At 40.9% G+C, this 20,378-nt stretch overlaps 1 long non-coding RNA gene across 1 annotated transcript; it reads right to left on the reverse strand.

Annotated features, from left to right (window-relative positions):
- Positions 1 to 14,720: 14,720 nt before the first annotated feature.
- On the reverse strand, positions 14,721 to 17,534 carry LOC138895148 (uncharacterized). Its single transcript, XR_011409364.1, has 2 exons — positions 17,122 to 17,534; positions 14,721 to 14,973 (listed from the first exon to the last, which is right to left on the reverse strand). It is a non-coding gene; the product is annotated as an uncharacterized lncRNA (long non-coding RNA).
- Positions 17,535 to 20,378: the final 2,844 nt, after the last annotated feature.

Raw genomic sequence — 20,378 nt, forward strand, 5'->3', positions numbered from 1 at the left:
TTCCTTCAAGCATAAATTGTTCCAAACTAATAAAATGAGCTCCAATTTTTGTTTTGATTGAAGCATTAGATCCGTATCATAATTACGGAGTCATAGCAAAAAGAATCGTCGAATTTGGACATCGTATGAGGAAGTTATACTCATTTTAGTGTCGGAGATGAGAGCTGGTGCTGGTGCCTCACATATGCGAAGTTGGGTCCGCACAGGTGCGAAAAATGGTCCACAAAAGTGTAAATGATAGCTGGAAATACGCAGTTGCGGCCTTTTGGGCGCAAAAGAGGAAATGCATGTGTATAAAAAAATCAGACTGCGTTCTTTTGGTATTTTGAGCATATCTTGAGTTTTAGAGCTCCGATTGAGATGATTTTCATGGCGTTCTTCTTGTATTTTCATGGGGGTCAGTATCTAATCTTAATGTTTTTATTTGAAAATGATCACAATAGTTAATTTGTAAATTAATCCATGTTTTGATTGGAGAATTGGGGATTTTTATCAAAAATGTTTCTAAAGAGAATAATTGGGTTTTGAACATCAATTCGGAGTCGGAATTAGATGAAATTAGTATGGTTGGACTAGTCATTGAATGGGTGTTCAGATATCATAAATTTTATCGGGTTCTGAGGTGCGGGCCCGGGATTGACTTTTTAGTTTTCATTAAAGATTGAAGCTTTATTATCCGAAATTGTTTCCTATGATTTTTATTTATGATATTAAATTAATCTGGCTAGATTTGAGCCGTCTGGAGGTTGTTTCATACGAGAAGGTCATTTTAGAGTATCAGTCTATCTTATATTAGGTAAGTATCTTGCCTAACTTTGTGCGGGGGAACTACACCTTAGAGTAGTCGAGAATCATTAATCTATTCTAATTGAAGTTGTGTTTAAATGGGGTGTTGTTCTTTGTTTAGTTACTTTTCCGTTCATTTTATTGTTATTGAGATTCTATATATGTTGTGCTAAGTCGTGGGCTATTTGTTGGGAAAATATTGATATCATTAAATCTTTGGAAGGGTTGTGGCCTACGGGCACTATTGATACAAGTTGATATGTTGTGATGATAGCACATGTGAATTGTTGTGTGATTTGGTTGTTGATATGCAGAGTATAACCGTGGTATTTTACCGTTGTTATGCGGATTATAAGGGTGGTATTTCACAGATGTTGTTATGAGGAGTATACGAGTGGTATTTCACAGTTGTTGTTATGCGGGGCATAAAGATGGCATCTCACTGTTGTTGAATATACAGAGTGATACGGGTAGCTATTATGTTATTGTCTGGACGGAGCGATAAGGGTGGCTATTATACAGAGTGATACGGGTGGCTATAGGAGAGATAAATATGGCTATTATACAAAGTGATACTGGTGGCTATATGAGAGATAAGGGTGGCTAATGATAACATCAGGGCAGAGTGATACGGGTGACTATCAGAGAGATAAGGGTGGCAATGTCATAGATGATGTGTGATGGTTGGAGACATTGTGTTGGTGATTTTCGTGTGATGGTGTGCTTTTCTCTGTGTTTTTCATACACCTTGCATGACTTGCTTTGTTATTTCGATGAGCTATTCGATGTCTTTGTATTACTTGTTGACTTGGGCTGCACTAGTACACTCGCACAAGCATACACCGTATCATGCCACTTATACTAGCTCAGGAGTATGAAATTTGACATTTATTGATCATGACCATGTGTTCTTGTATTATCTGTTTCCATGTTGATTTGTGAGCCTGTGATTATACTGGACGGATTGTGGATGTGAGGCTGAGATCATACTGGGCGGGTTGTGATTGTGATCCTATGACCATGCCGGGCGGATTGTGAATGTGAGCCTATGATCATGCCGGGTGGATTGAGATTTTTGGCACGTGAGTTGTCCGTACGGTTGTGATGCGAGATGTGGGCACGAGGTGCTGTGAGTATATGATGGTGGGTTGAGACCCGTGACTTGTGACTATGAGATGAAGTACCACAAAGTGATTTCTTTGTGAACTTGTGTTAGAAGGGCTTGATTAATTGATTTTCCTTTGGGTTTCCTTATTTGGTTTTAATGATACTTCACAGTGTTCTTATTGCTTTATTGTTTATATCACTTATTGGTTCTTGTTTCCATTTACTGATTTTCGCTTTCCGTTATTAGTTTTATACTTCTATACTGCACAAGTTATTTTATCTAGTGAGTGTCTTGACTTGTACCTCGTCACTACTCCACCGAGGATAGTCTTGATACTTACTGGGTACCGACCGTGATGTACACAAACTACACTTCTGCATATTTTTGTACAGATCCAGGTACTTCGGAGTCTGTAGGTTGTTAGATAGTGGATCGGATATTGCTGTGGAGACTTCAAGGTACACCTGTCATCGCGTTCGCATGCCTCGGAGTCACCTTCATAAATTATTTTTGTACAATTTATTTCTATTCCGGAACAGTTATACTTAGAGATTTTCTAGTGAACTCAGTAGAGCTTATGACGTGTACTACAGGATTTGGGATTGTTGGCTTTGTATAGAAATTTCTATTTCATATTTAATAGTTTTTGGTTGAATTTTGCCATTAATTCAGTAAGTCTTAGGCTTACCTAGTCTTAAAGACTAGGTGCCATCACAATATCCTACGGAAGGAAATTGGGGTTGTGACATTCCTAACATGGCTTAGTTCTTGGGCTCTCCTTAGACCCTAAAGCACATCCAATATACCACTTACATTTATTATCATGATCATCCAACTTGGTTGTAGTCCTTAATCTCTTGTGGTAGGCAAAACATAAATTAATCGAAACATGAGCATGCTTTATGGCCTTAGACTTACATGAAATTTTGAGGGGCCTTACAACCCAGATCCAAAATATACTCATTGATCGCGATGCTACCTCTGCGATCGCGATGAAGAACCTGATAACAACAAAAATCTTCAACACCAGAAATGCTCCGGGTGGTCTGAAACTCAGCCGAGCCACATGGGACCCCGTCTAACCATACCAACACATACATAAACACTACTCAGACCTATCCAAAGCCTCCACACACTTTCAATAACGTCACATCAACGAAGCAAACACCAAAACATGATTTTAATTTCTCTTAAGTTCATGAAGTTTCAAACTTCAAACCAAGCATCCGATTCAAGCCTAGACCCTCCGGATTACAACCAAACTTTGCGCACAAGTCCAAAATAACAAAAAGAAACCTATTCCAAGTCACAGAAAAATAATCCAAACCCCATAGCATCAAACACAACTCCCAGTCAAACTTAGGAACTCTCCAAACCTTCAAATTGCCAACTACCGGTAAATAGCGCCAAAACATCCTAGGAACCTCCAAATTAAATTCGAACATACGCCTAAGTCAAAAATTACCATAGAACCTATTGGAATCACAAATTCACGAATTCGAGGTCGTTTACACACAAATCAAGCCTTGGTCAACTCTTATAACTTAAGTTTCCAATAATAGAAATAAATAGTCCAATTTACTCCAAAACCACTCCGCCACCAAACAAACCATCCCCACAACTCCCAAAACAATGAAAAAGCATACGGGAAACATCAAAAGGGGAAATGGGGCTCAAAGACACAAACGACCGACTGGGTCCTGACATTCTCCCACTCTTAAATAAATGTTCGTACTCGAACAAGTTTCGAATCATCCTAAAATGCCAAGTAGATGAAGATATATGCTCCGCATATCTTGCTCGATCAACCAAGTCACCTCCTTGATTGGTTGACTTCTACCCTGAACCTTCTCAAACGCGATCTCCTTAGACTTGAGCTTCTGAACCAACCTAAGCAAAATGGTCATCGGCTGTTTCTCATAAGCCATATTCTGATCCAACTGCACTTTGCTGTAGTCCAAAACATGTGAGTTATCTTCATGATACTTCTAAAGCATAAAAACATGAAACACCGATAAAACTTCCGAAAGACTAGGAAGCAAAGCAAGTCGATAAGCAACCTCGTCGACTCTCTCCAATACCTCAAAAGGACCAATGTACCCGAAGCTCAGCTCGCCTTTGTTCCCAAAACTCATCACACCATTCATAGGTGAAACTAAGAAGACCCTTATCATCCTCCATGAATGCCACATCACAAACTCTCCTATCAGCATAACTCTTCTGCCTGAAATGAATTGTGCGAGGCCACTCCTAAATCAACTTCACCTTTCACCTTCTCCAAAGCATTCCGGACCAGGTCTGTGCCCAATAGCCTAGCCTTACTGGGCTCGAACCAACAAACCGGTGAACAACATCACCTCCCATATAAGGCCTCAGACGGAGCCATCTAGATACTAGATTGGTAATTGTTGTTGTAGGCAAACTCCACTAATGGTAGAAACTACTCCCGTTGGCATCTATAATCAATAGTGCATGCCCTTAACATATCCTCCAAGATCTTAACAGACCTCTCGGATTGCCCATTCTTCTAAGGGTGAAACCCAGTACTCAACTCCACCTACGTACCTAACTCACGCTGAAGGTCTCCAAAAGTGAAAACTGAACTAACTGCCATGGTCTGAGTTGATAGAGATAGGTACATCATGCAGGCAAACAATTATTTTGATGTAGATCTAAGCCAACCTCTCCGAAGTGTAGGAAGTCATAACCGGGATGAAATGCGTTGATTTTTTCACCCGATCCACAATGACACAAATGGCATCAAACTTCCTCAAGGTCGGTGACAATCCTATCACAAAGTCTATAGTGATGAGCTTCCACTTCCACTCTCGTATATCAATATTATGAAGCAAACCACTTTGTTTCTAATGCTCATACTTGACCTATTGACAGTTCAAACAACGTGAAACATTCCCAACAATTTTCTTCTTCATCCTTGTACACTAATAATATTACTTCAAAACATGATTCATCTTTGTAGCACTTGGGTGAATAGAATATCGTGAACTATGAACCTCCTCAAGAATAAACTCTCTCAAGCCATTGACATTAGTAACACACGAACCTGAAGTCGGAATACACAATCATCAAAAATAGTTACCTCCTTAGAACCACTTGTTGCACCGTGTCTCTATGGACAAGAATATGGGGATCATCATACTAGCGGGCCTTAATGCGCTCATACAAGGACTACCATGAAAGAACACAATCAAGGACTCTGCTCGGTTCGAAATATCCAATCTCACCAATCTACTGGCCAACACATGAACATTTATAGCTAAAGGCCTCTCCACAATAGGAATGAATGCTAAACTCCCCATACTCTTCATATTTATGCTCAAGGCATATGCTACAACATTATCCTTTCCGGATGATAAAGAATAGTAATATCAAATTCCTTCAATAGCTCCAACCATCTTCACTGCCTCAAATTCAAATATTTCTATTTAAAAAGATACTTCAGACTCCGATAATCCATATACACCTCACAACACATGCCATATAAGTAATTCCTCCAAATCTTCAGCACGTGCAGAATAGTTGCCTACTCCAACTCATGTACTGGATAGTTATTCTCATTGGCTTTAACTAGCGCAACGCATAGTCACTCACCCTACTGTACTGCACCAACACACACCCAATACCAACATGCGAAGCATTACAATAGCCCGTATATGACCCCCATTCTGAAGGTAATACCAAAATTGGAGCTACGGTCAAAGAAGTCTTGAGCTTCTGAAAGATCTCCTAGCACTTGTCGGAATATCTGATTAGACAACCCTTCTAAGTCAATTTAGTCAATAGAGTTGCAATATACAAGAACCCCTAAACAAAATGACAATAGTAACCAGCCAAACCTAGAAGACTTCTGATCTCCGTGGTCATGAAAAGTCTGGGCCAACTCAGAAACGCTTCAATATTCTTCACGTCCACCTTGATCCCTGTACTATACACCACGTGGCCCAAGAATGTCACTGAATCCAGCAAGAACTTATAGTCGGAGAACTTAGCATAGAACTTCTTATCACTGAGAACCTGAAGCACCGTCCTCAAATATTGCTCGTGCTCCTCCCTTCTATGAGAATATACCAAGATATAATAAATGAACACATTAGAAAAAGAATCCAAATAATGTTGGAACACACTATACATCAAATGCTTGAATGATGTTGGGGCATTAGTAAAACTAAAAGACATCACCAAGAACTATTAATGCCCAAAACAGGTCCTGAAAGCCGTCTTAGGAATGTCAGAAGCCCTGATTCATCTTATTGTACCCCGATCTGAAGTCAATCTTTAAGAACACACTAGTACCCTAAAGTTGATCAAATAAATCATCAATATGCGGGAGTGGATATGTATTCTTGATGTTAGCCTTGTTTAATTGCACGTAGACTATACGCATTCCCATGGAACCATCCTTCTTATTCACAAATAATACCGTCGCACCCCAAGGAGAAACACTTGGCCTAATGAAACCTTTAACAACAATTCCTACAACTGTTCCTTTAATTCCTTCAATTATGCTGGAGCCATGCGATATGGTGGAATACAAAGGGGCTGAGTGCCAGTGCCAAATCAATACCAAAATTTAATATCCCTATCGGGTGGCATACCCGATAGGTCTGCTAGGAACACATCTAGAAACTCTCTCACTACTGGGACTGGATCATCTGTAAGAGTATTAGCACTGACATCTTTAACAAAGGCTAAGTAGGCCAAACATCCCTTCTCAACCATTTGTTGATCCTTCATAAAAGAAACCACTTTACTAGGATTATTTCCATGCGAACCCCTCTATTCCATCTTTGGCAACACAACCATAGCCAACCTCACGGTCTAAGCATGACAATCAAGAATAACATGGTAAGGAGATAACAAATCCATACCAAAAATCACATAAAAGTCAACCATATAAAGCAACAAAAGATCTACCCTAGTCTTATAACCCCTAATAGTGACCACACAATAATGATAGACGTGATCCACCACAATAAAATCTCTCTCAAGTGTAGACACATAAACATGGGTATCCAAAGAATCACGAGACATATCCAAAATATGATGCAAAGAAAGATGTGACATACCAATAAGTAGAACCCCGATTGAATAATATTGAACCATCTCTATAACATACTAGAACAATACCTGTAATGATTGCAACATATGTGACTCCTTCAGTCCTACCAGGGAAAGCATAGCAACGAGCCTAGCCTCCCCCTCTAGGATGACCTCTACCCGCCTGTCACCCACATCTAGCTGGATGTGTAGGTGGTGTAGCAACTAGAGCGAGAATCATAGCCTGGGTACCCTACTGAAGTACACTCATCCAATGTCTCGGACTATCTCTCATTATATGCCTCGTATCACCACACTCATAACATCTCTCTATAGATGTTGTTATTGGGACTGAGTCTGCCCCAGGTGACTGGAATAACCAATGTAAGAACTCCGTGTGAGAGGTACATTGAAGGATGACTGTCTGGTACGAGTGCTCTGAAATCCATTGCTAGCCGGAGCACCAGGTGAAACCTATTGTGCTGAATAAACTGGTTGGCTGAAATGACCTTTACCATGTCGACCCTTGGCCCTAGAGTATGAGCCACTAAATCCTCCAAAACCACGATGCTTCTTAGACTCCCTATCCTCCCTCTCCTGCTTGCACCTACGCTCTAGCCTCATAGCAATCTCGACAGCCTGATGAAAGGTAGTCTCATTCTCTATCTCTTATGACATCCCAAACCTAAGGTAGTAGGTGAGTCCCTCAACAGATCTACAAACCCTCTCCCTCTTAATAGAAACCAGAAGAGCAGTATAGTGTGCGTAAACCTCATGGTATACTGGGTCATAGTCATACCCACCCTTCTAGCACAAATTCTCAAACTCACTACGCAACTCATCCATGCGAGTCTGAGGGATAAACTCCGCCAAGAAAAGAACGTAAAAGTTATGCCATGTGAGTGGTGTTGTGCCAGCTGTCCTACTCGACTCGTAGGTCTACCAACATTTGTATCATGGCCCCGACAACTGAAAAGTAGTTAAGTCAACCCTGTTAGACTCCACCAAACCCAACGTGCACAAAATACGATGACACTGATCGAAGAAGCCCTGTGCATAGTCAGTAGGACCTCCACTGAAATGGTATGGACGAAGTCACTTAAACATCTCCACCCTCTCTTGCTCCTCAGCAGACAAGAATGGCCTTATCTCGGTCTGAACTGCAATGACACGATGTACCAGCATAAAAATTGGAGCCTGAAAAACATGATCCGCTACTCTGGTGTATGTGCGACAGTAATCTGGGCTCCTCCACCAACCTATGAAGTAGCTCGTGCAACCGGTATCAATCCTGCCTTAGTCAAGCTCTCGAACATACTCATAGTGTGAGCCAAAGTCTCCTGAAGTCCAGGTGTAGCAATATGTCCCTCAGGTGTCTAAGCTGGCCCCGCCTGCTCAATATGATCGAGCACCTGCTCCTTAACTGGTGCTACTGGTGGCTCCACAACTGCTACTTTAGCAGGACCTCTAGCTATGGTGTGTGCCCCACCTCGACGTTCCCCCCAGCCTCGGCCTCTCACGACTCGGACAGGGGGGCCTGCTCAACTGATCCCACAAAATATGTCCTCACCAACTATGAAAGAATATAATAGTAAAGGTTCAAACTTAAGGATAAAATGAGCCACCATAAGGATTGAAAGAAAGAGAAAATTTCCTTACAATCTGGTAGCCTCTCAAAGATAAGTACAGACATTTCCGTACCGATCTGCAAGACACTACTAGACTTGTTCATGACTCGTAGAATATATAAACCTAGAGCTCTGATACAAACTTATCACGACCCAAAATCCCACCAAAGGTTGTGATGACACCTAACCTTCAAGACCAGGTCAACCAATCACACAGTAATAGAGAAACAAAGAAACAAGATATTATAAGCCTGAAGTTAACATAAACAGGGAATAAAGCTCAACAAAAGCCAATACAGTGGTACATAAGTCAAACTCAAAAAACTAGGTAGTACAAAGTCATGAGCTCTAAACCAAGTACAGAATAAGTCTCAATAGTATAATACTGCCTGAATGAAAATAACAACATAAAATAAGAGAAGGGGACTTTAAGGGTCTACGATGTCCATGCAGCTCTACCTTGAATCCTCTCGAACAGTCAAAAGCTCACTCCCGAGGTCCACTACTACAAACACTTGGATTTGGACAAAAGTATGCAGAAGACTAGTATGAGTATGGGACAACATGTACTCAGTAAGTATCAATAATAACCTCGGTGAATTAGTGACGAGGTTAAAGTCATGTGAAAATAATAACTAATCAACGAACCTGTGCAATATACATAATAACTTGCAACGAGAATATAACTCGATGTAATATCATCAACTTAAACAAAATAGGAGTTATCAACTCAACCCAAGTAAATCAGTCTTGATAATCAAATATTCAGTCAATAACAAAGGCATATAGTAGCATGTTATAATTTATGCAAAAGCATTTGAAGAAGCACAAAAAGGCATAAAGGATTCACTTGCATGGCCAAGCTTCTATCCTTACACTCAACTCCCATCATCCGTCTCCACATCAGAATCAACAACATCAGTCAAGGTAACACAATTCGTGAGTACGCCATCAAGAAAGAAATATGAGCGGGAGACCCTATGGATATCGATCCATATCCACACTCTACATGTCAAAAAGCTTGTGCCATAACAATAACCATACCATCATAGTTGCACAGCAAAGACCCCGTTCCATAACAAAAAGAATATCATCATAATCACACTAGAAAGACATCGTTCCACAATATCATCACATCACAATATATGCACGGAAGAGACCTCGTGCCAACACAAAACCAATTCACTCAATGTGCCCAAATGTGCAAAGATCACAACAAATCAAGATGACAATTTATAATCAAGTGACATATGCTCATAATTCATAAATAAGGTGCATAAGGACATGGAAATAATAAAGTGCGGACGTGTACTCAAGATCTGAAAACATGACTATTGCTAAATTAATATAGCAAAATTTTCCGCAAATGCATATCTTGGAAAATTAGTTGATAATAGGGCTTAAAATAATCTTTAGCATGAATAGATAAGCTCAAGTAGTCATATTAAATTAATGCATCAAATTAATGCATACTAGAATCCTAGAGTCTAATTCGGTCTTTTTTCATACATAACACCCGCATATGCACTCATCACCTTGCATATATGTGGCTTTACATACATTTCAATAAGACAAATAAGGTCCAATCCTAAGTGTCACACAAGATTAGGCAAGATACTTACCTCAAATGGGCCAGCTCAACCCTCTAAATTCACTTTTCCTTTAGAAACCACCCCGACCAGCTTGAATCAAGCAAAAAACAACTCAATAACCTGAAACAAAGCCATATGAATCAACTTGTCAAGAAAGGAAATATTATGTAACAACGATCCACAATGTACAGTTCGACAACGAGGGAGCTAACACAAGATGACTAATTCCAAATAAGGACAAATCAACTAAAATATAGGATATCTAACTTGTTTTAAGGTTGGGCAATTAAGAGAGAGATACAACAACTCCAATTAAGGATAAGCAGTATAAGGATAATCATTTGCCTCAATTAAGGATGAACAATTTCAGTTAAGGAACATATAAATTAAATGAACAACAAGTCTGGATCATGAAGCAATTAATTCCAATTAATGTAGGTAGAAGTGAAACTGGAAATTAAGAAACGTAATCGTAACGAGAACAACTGCATATTCAATAAATATAAGGACCTAAGAAACCCTAAAAGGCCAATTTTACACAAATAAGTCCGAGTACGTACTCGTCACCTTGCGTACACGGACTACAATTAGTATAGAAGACTCAAATTCTAAGGGGTAGTTCCCCCACACGAAGTTAGGCAAGATACTTACCTCAAAGAAGACAGACTGATACACAAAAATGAACTTTTCGGGTGAAATGACCTCCGGACTGCTCAAATCTAACCAAAATAACTTCAAAGCACAAATAAAACTCATAAGAAACTATTCCGGACCATAAAGCCTTAATCTTTATCAAAATCTAAAAATCAGTCCAAAAGTCGACCCCCGGGCCCGCACCTCGGAACCCGACAAATTTCACAAAACCCGTACACCCATTCCGATATGAGTTCAACCATACTAAAATTATCAAATTCCGATACCAATTTATCCCTCAAATCATGATTTTTCATTTTGGAAATTTTCTTCAAAACCCTCCTTTTTCACCAACTCAAAGCACAAATTAAATGATTAAAATAAAGATACAATCATGGAATATAATAAATTCTAGGTGAAGAACACTTACTTAATCGATTTTCTTGAAAAACCCATAAGGAATCGCTCAAAACTGATCTCTATAAGTCAAGATATGATAAAAATGGTCTAACCATCGATTTGAAAATCTTATATTCTGCCCAGGCCTTTAAGCATCGCGAACGCAGAAGAACAATCGCATTCGCAAAGAAGAAAAACAAAAGCTGCCCAGTTGTGCTTCGCGAACACGACAACACGTTCATGAACGCGTAGAGGAAAAGTCTGATGGCCCAACGACTGCTCTTCGTGAATGCATGAAGTAGTACGCGAATGCGAAGAACAAATATTCCCTCCTCTAAAATTACTCTTCGTGAGCGCGGAGGAGCATACGCGAACGCGAAGGAGAAAACCAGATGATAGATATCAGCAGTTCAAAAATAGAAGAAAATGGCCCGTAGCCCATTCGAAACACACCCGAGGCCCCCGAGACCCCGTCTAAACATACCAACAAGTTCGATAACCTAACACGGATTCGCTCGGGGTCTGAAATCACATCAAACAACGACGAAACTACGAATCAAACTTATGAACTTTCAAAACATCCAACTTCAAAAACTCATGCCGAAACTAATCAAACCAACCCGGAATGACGTCAAATTTTGCAGGCAAGTTCCAAATAACATAACGGAGCTGTTCCAACTCTCAAAATCGTATTCTGACTCAAATATCAAAAAGTCCACTTCTGGTCTAAATCTCCAAAAATTCGACTTTTGCCATTTGAAGCCTAAATGAGCTACAGACTTCAGATTCACAGTACGGACATGCTCCTAAGCCCAAAATCACCCAACGGAGCTAACGGAACCGACAGAACTCCATTTCAGAGTCATCTTCACACAAATCTGACAACGGCCAAAATCTTAAGACTTAAGCTTCCGTTTTAGGGACAAAGTGTCCCAAATCACTCAGAATCATCCGGTAACTAAATTCAACAACGCGCACAAGACAATACACATAATACGAAGCCGCTCAGGGTCTTATGCCGCCGAACGATACTTAAATTCTTAAAATGACCAGCCGGGTCGTTACATCCTTCCCCTCTTAAACAAATGTTCATCCTCGAACGTGCCAAGAATCGCCTTGAAGTCTTCAAATCACTGAATGCACATATCTAACATACACCCTCGGGTGACCCCACGACACCTCAATCCACATAAGCCTGACGACACCATTTCAACTATAATTTATCCTTTCTACCAACACCGATAAGCCTTAACGTCAAAATTTTCACCTTCCAGTTTTCTTCAAAAGACCCGATTCTAAATCTATAACCGGTATCAGTCTCAACCAGCTGTAACAACTCATGCCTAAACCGACAAGGTACGACCACACAATAAGGCACACTACACATAGGCCCATATTTCAAACCTCCACAACACTACACATAGGCTCATATCCGTTAGAACCCTATTTCAAACCTCCACAACACTGACAACGATGCACGAAACATGAAGACCTCTTAACTATACACCCGAATCACAACTAACACAGTTCTGCCAATAAAATCACAACACTTACTGAACTATCACCCCAGTAGAGTATCAAATCACAATCGTAACTAATTACTCAGGAATCATATTAAACCTACAATAATGGACAACATGAATTCACTTCTACTCTCGTAACTCTCAATAATGAATATAAACAAATGATAGACACGGGCTACCACTCATAGAGTCTCCCAACAGGGGCAAACACATATATAGAATACTAATTCATGAACTCACCCATAGGTGGAAGAACAAATAGGGGAACTCGCCCCAATAAGTAGAAACGAATCAAAATACGAATGGTGCCCCTCTGTAACAATTCAAAAGCATACTTGTATGACATCATCTGGTGTAGCGGCCTCAAGCCTACTATATGAAATAAATCAACGGGTCGGGCCTTCCCCTTTTGGGCGCCCTCTACTCCCCTGAATACTCCGCTGTGTCACACCTGTCCGGGGTCTATGACAATCTCTCACCCTATGTCTGGTATCTCCACACTCGAAGCAATCTCTCTATTGATGTGGATATGGGAACTGTGCGGTACAGGTACTCTGAGACTCACGAGCACCTGCTACACTTTGTGAAGCCTGAAGTGCAAACTGAACCGGCTGACCTACAAAACCTCTACCATGTCGTACCCTGCCTCCAAAATAAGGACCAATAGATATCTTCGGTCTATGAGGCCTTCTCGCCCCACTGTCCTCTCTCTCCTGATCTCGCTTGTACTCTCTCTTATGGCCCCGCCTGTCTTCTCTCTCCAGTCCCACATGCCCTCTACTCGGCGAGCGATCCGTACTACCTGCTAAAATGAAATATCCGACTCTAACTCCCGAGTCATGCTGAATCGAATATCATGCCTTATCCCCTCAATGAATCTACGGACATGCTCTCTAACTGTAGTGACCAAAGGAGGTGCATGTCTGGCCAAATCACTGAATCTAACGGCATACTCTGACACTGACATAGTGCCCTAGTGCAGCTACTAAAACTCCGTGTGCAATGCATCGCGAAGGGATTGAGGTACAGACTCTCTCAGGAATATCTCTTAAAACTGAACCCATGTAAGTGAAGCCGACTCGGCCGGACTACACAACTCATATGCCCGCCACCACTGATAAGCCGCTCCCTTAAGCTGGAACGTAGTAAAAGCAACCCCACTCGTCTCAAAAATACCCATAGTGTGGAGAATGCGATGGCACTCCTCTAGAAAACCCTGTGCACCCTCTGAAGCCAAACCACTGAAAGTAGGACGGTCATATTTCCTGAACCTTGTAAGTCTAAATTGCTCTTCCTTAGATGATGCTGCCCTGACCACGGGTTGAACTGGAACCACAGGTTGTGTCGCCATGACACCTGGAACCTGACCAACGTGGACTCGGTGCTCTGGAGTATGGGCGGCCGACGTCTGGGTCCCTCCCCCGGTCTGTGAAGTAGTTGGTACAACCGGAATCAACCCCGCCTGAGCTAATGTACCAAACATGCTCAGGAATAGTGCTAAGGTCTCGTGAAGTCCGGGGGTAACAGCAGGCGCCTCCGCTACCTGCCCCCCAACTGGAACTACTAGCGGCTCCTCAACTGCTGCTCTAGTAGGTGCTCTAGCTATGCCATGTGCTCATCGTCGACCTCTACCTCTACCCCTAGCGACATCTGCTCCGAGGATAATGTTATCAGCAACTGCAGCTCGTGTCCTCACCATCTATGAGAGAATGGAAAGATAAAAGTTAAAACATCGATATCAATGAACTCGCACGATAGAAATGAAGGAAGTGAAACCGTCCTAATATAATAGTTCTGTAGCCTCTCGAAGATAAGTACATACGTCTCCGTACCGATCCGCAAGACTCTACTAAACTTGCTTATGACTCGTAGCACCTATGAGCCTAGTGCTCTGATACCAACTTATCACAACCCAATTTCCCCTTCGTTGGGTATCGTTATGGCACCTAGTCTTAGGGACTAGGTATGCCTAACATTTACTGAATAACAACAATAAGAAATAACATCTAACAACTTTTGAAATAGAAATCTCTAAAAAATTTACAATTCCCAAACCGGTAGTACAAGTCATAAGCTCTACAGAGTGTTTGCTAGAAAACTTCTAAATACAATTGTCCAGAAATAAGAATAAACATTGCAAAATAAAAACTTGAAGGTGACTTCGAAGCCTGCGAACGCAGCAGCAGGTTTATCTTGAGTCTCCACAGCAACGACCCGCACAGTTGCTAACGAACAAATACCTGGATCTGCACAAAAATGTGCAGAAGTGTAGAATGAGCACACCACAGTAGTGCCCAGTAAGTATCAAGACTAACCTCAGTGGAGTAGTGACGAGGAACAGTCAAGACACCCACTGGTCTAATAAAATAAACAAGTATAAGTATATGAACAACAGAAATATGATATCTACATAAAGACTATGCAATATAGCTCACAATATAGTAATGTCAATAAGAAAGGAAACAACAAGTATCAGCGGAATAGCATAAAGAAAATAACTCAAAAAAGTAAATGGAACACAACCTAAATCTGGAATCACAAATACAGCAAGGACAAGTAATAACTCAGCAACTACAACCGCTTTTACATCAGGTTTTAGTCAGCAAACTCCACGAGGTACCGAACCTCGGACAAATCACAACTCACGGGTCTCAATGCCGCAACCCTAACACTTGGCATTCTGTGCCCTCATAACACCTCATAACCGTACTGACGACTCACGTGCCAATAGAGCCATTCTCACGAAGAAGGCAAGTAAACAAGGGTGAGCATCTGTGCCCAACAATATCAAGAAAACCTATTATCCGATAAGAGTACTTAACTACGTGTATGCTTGTGCAAGTGTCCTAACATAGTCCATACCAGCAAATAATCATAAGGAAAAAGAACGGACATCACGTAGAATATTTTCTCACAACATTCACAAAATAAAGCTCACATAGGTAAGTGTACCACTACACAAATATCAACAACAAGAATGCCCCCAGGCCATCACAAATCATCACAAATCAATGCCTGATACATCCCACCTTATCTCGCCACGTGTGTAATAATAAAGTAAGTGCCCGCCTTGTGTCGCCACATATGCATAACAATGTTCCCACCTTGTCTCGCCACATGCGCAACCCATATATATATATATATATATCCCGCCTTATGACGCCGCATGTGCAAATATCAATATTAATCAATAGCACGGTAGAAACCTCGTGCAACCCCATAACAACAATCACACGACAGAAACCTCGTGCATCACAATAACTACAACTGCACGGCAAAAACCTCGTGCATCAAAATAACAACAACCGCACGGCAAAAACTTCGTGTATCACCACAATAAGTACAACAGCAACAATGATAATAATACAAGGATATGACAAATACGTCAACTCAGAAATTCCAGAACTCAAGGAAACGGAGGAACTAATTCACAAGGAGTAGCCACAATAGAGAACGCTAGTCATAATAAGAACAACTCAACAAGAAAGAAAATATTATGTAAGAATGGTCCACAATGTACAGTTTGACAATGAGGGATCTAACACAAGACGACTAATTCCAAATAAGGATAAGTCAACTAAAATATAGGATATCTAACTTCTTTTAAGATTGGGCAATTAAAAGAGAGATACAACAACTCCAATTAAGGATAAGCAGTATAAGGATAATCATTTGCCTCAATTAAGGATGAACAATTTCAGTTAAGGCACATATGAATCAAATGAACAATAAGAGTGGATCATGAAGCAATTAATTCCAATTAAAGCAGGTAGAAGTGAAACTGGAAATTAAGAAATGTAATCGTAACAAGAACAACTGCATATTCAATGAATATAAGGACCTAAGAATCCCTAAAAGGCCAATTTTATACAAATAAGTCCGGGAACGTACTCGTCACCTTGTGTACACGGACTACAATTAGCATACAGAACTCAAATCCTAAGGGGTAGTTCCCCCATATGAAGTTAGGCAAGATACTTATCTCAAAGAAGACAGACTAATACTCAAAAATGAACTTCTCAGGTGAACTGACATACGGACGGCTCAAATCTAACCAAAATAACTTCAAAGCACAAATAAAACTCATAAGAAGCTGTTCCGGGCCATAAAGCCTTAATCTTTATCAAAATCTAAAAATCGGTCCAAAAGTCGACCCCCGCGCCCGCACCTCGGAACCCGAAAAATTTCACAAAACCCGAACACCTATTTCGATATGAGTTCAACCATTCTAAAATTATCAAATTTTGATACCAATTCGTCCCTCAAATCAAGATTTTTCATTTTGGAAATTTTCTTCAAAAACTTCCCTTTTCCCTAACTCAAAGCACAAATTAAATGATAAAAATAAAGATAAAATCATGGAATATAATAAATTCTAGGTGAAGAACACTTACCCAATCGATTTGCTTGAAAACCCCATAAGGAATCGCTCAAAACCGAGCTTTATAAGTCAAGATATGATAAAAATGGCCTAACCCTCGATTTGGAAATCTTATATTCTGCCCAAGCCTTTAAGCATCGCGAACGCGCTGAAGAACAATTGCATTCACGAAGAATAAAAAGAAAAGCTGCCCCGTTGTGCTTCGCGAATGCGACAACACATTTGCAAACGCGTAGAGAAAAAGTCTGATGGCCCAACGACTGCTCTTCGTGAACGTGTGAAGTAGTATGCGAACGCGAAGAGTGGAATGGCATAGCTACGCGAACGCGTGGGATAAACGCGAACGTGATGAAGGAAAGGGTTGGCTTCCGCGATCGCAAAGAAAAAATATTCCCTCCTCCACAATTAATCTTCGCGAACGCGGAGGAGCAGCCGCGAACGCGAAGGAGAAAACCAGATGACAGATATCAGCAGTTCAAAAATAGAAGAAAATAGCCCGTAGCCCATCCGAAATACACTCGAGGCGCCAGGGACCCCGTCTAAACATACTAACAAGTTCCATAACCTAACATGGACTCTCTCGGGGTCTCAAATCACATCAAACAACCACAAAACTACGAATCGAACCAAGAATCGAACTTATGAACTTTTAAAACATCCAACTTCGAAAACTCGTGCCGAAACCAATCCAACCATCTCAAAATGTCTTCAAATTTTGTAGGAAAGTCCCAAATAACATAACGGAGTTGTTCCAACTCTCAGAATTGCATTCCAACCCCGATATCAAAAAGTCCACTTCCGGTCCAAATCTCCAAAAATTCGACTTTTGCCATTTCAAGCCTAATTGAGTTACAGAGCTTAGATTTATAGTCCAGACATGCTCCTAAGCCCAAATTTACCCAACGGAGTTAATGGAACCGACGGAACTCCATTCCGGAGTCGTCTTCACACAGTTCTGACTATGGTCGAAATCCTAATACTTAAGCTTCTATTTTAGGGACCAAGTGTCCCAAATCACTCTGAATTATCCGGTAACTGAATTCAACCATGCATGTAAGCTAATACACTTAATACGAAGCCGCTCAGGGCCTTATGCTGCCAAACGGGACTTAAATTCTCAAAACGACCGGCCGGGTCGTTACACAATTCCAAACTAAATCTTCAATCTCTAATCTAATATCCAAAAATCAACCTGGGCCCGCAAGGTAAAACCCGAGTCAAGGTGTAGATCTAGAATATCCACAACCTCACGAGTCCAAATACATGATTAGATTCCAAAATGAGTCCAAATCGACTCCCAAATCTCCAATTTACACTATAAAACATTATAGTCAAAACCCCAAATTTCTCTTTCAAATCTTATATTCTATGTGTAATATCCATGGAAAAATAAGAAACAATATCAAAATATAGTACAAATAACTTACTCTCTTGCCTCATGTGAAAATCCTCTTGAAAAATTGACCTTCTCCAAGTTTAGAGTTCAAATGAATGGGCTAAACTCCCAAAATATAACACTTAAGTGGTTTGCCCAACGATGCCCTTCGCGAACTCGGTCATTGCCTCCCATTTATGAAGCACTAAAAGTCACAGAATCTAATTAAATCTTCATAAATGAGGCTTGATTCTCGCAAACGCGATACACAATCGCCCCAGGCCTACACGAACTTGAGCACCCTCTCGCGATCGTGAAGGCCAAGCTCCAACGAACCTCCAGCCTGCCTCACTACTATGCAAATGCGACCAACAAGACGCAAGCTCCAGCCAACCCCCAGCCAAGCGCACTATTCAGATCTTGGAGGCCATGTTACATGCATGTGTCATTGATTTTGGTGGTTAGTGGGACCAGTTTTTGCTGTTAGTAGAGTTCGCCTACAACAACACCTATTAGTCGAGTATCTTGATGGCTCCTTATAAGGCCCTATATGGGAGGCAATTTCATTTTTCGATTGGTTGGTTTAAGACCGGGGTGGTTAGGTTGTAGGCGATAATCTAGTTCGAGATGCTTTAGAAAAGGTGAAGTTGATTCAGGAGCGACTTCGTACAACACAGTCCAGGTAGAAGAGTTATGCTGACAGGAAGGCTCCTGATGTAGCATACATGGTGGGTGAGAAGGTTCTACTCAGAGTATCGCCCATGAAGCGTGTGATGAGGTTCAGGAAGAAGGGAAAGTTAAGCCCTCAGTATATTGGTCCTTTTAAGGTGCTAGAGAGAGAGTTGGAGAGGTGTCTTATAGACTTGACTTGCCACCCAGTTTATCGAAAAATCACCCAATGTTTCATGTTTCCAAGCTCTGTAAGTATTATGGGGATGCGTCACTTGTATTGGACTTCAAGAAGGTGCGGTTGGACGAGGATTTGACTTATGATGTGGACTTTTTTGACCGGTAGGTGTGAAAGTTCAGGTTGAAGAATATAGCATCGGTGAAGGTTCATTAGAGAGGTCAGTTGGACTAGGAGGCTACTTGGGAGACCAAGCAAGGGATGCAGAGCAGATATCCTCACCTTTTTGAGACCCTAAGTATGATTCTAGACTCGTTCGAGGATGAATGTTTGCTTAAGAGGGGGGAATGTAATGACTCAGCCGGTTATCTTGAGTATTGTAGCTTTGTTTCCCCTATTTGATGCCTTAAATATGGGTATTTATTACAATTTGACTTGCGGGGGTGGTTTTTTGGTATCGGGAAAGTTTTGGATTGAATTGGAACACTTAGTCCCAAGGTTGAATGCTTTAGTTATAAGAGTTGACCGAAGTTTGACTAGTGTAGATGAACCTGGAATGGTATTTTGATGGTTCCAATAGGTTTGTATTGTGATTTTAGACTTAGGTGTATATCCAGATTTGGATTTGGAGGTTACTAGATGGATTTGGTTCAATTCGGTAAAAGTTGGAAAGTTAGAAGTTTGGAAGATTTATAGGTTTGACCGGGAGTTGCCTTTGTTAATATCAAGTTCATTTTGTGGTTATAGGAGTTGGAATAAGTCAGTTATGCTATATGGGACTTGTATGCAACATTTGAGGTTAATCCGAGTTTATTTGATGTGGTTCGACATGAGTTTGGAAGTTGGGAGTTCATTATTTCCTTAGGCTTGAAATGAGGTGTGATTCATTGTTTTAATGTTGTTTTGTGTGCTTTGAGGCCTCGAGTAGGTCCATGTTATGTTTTAGGATGGGTTGGTGTGTTTGGGCAGGGTGTCGAGGGGCTCGGGTACATTTCGGATTAATTGCGGATCATTTTCATATTTTTTGGCAGACTAGTTCTGGTGTTTT

This window comes from Nicotiana tomentosiformis, chromosome 7 (assembly GCF_000390325.3).
Source record: "Nicotiana tomentosiformis chromosome 7, ASM39032v3, whole genome shotgun sequence".
Taxonomy (NCBI): Eukaryota; Viridiplantae; Streptophyta; class Magnoliopsida; order Solanales; family Solanaceae; genus Nicotiana; species Nicotiana tomentosiformis.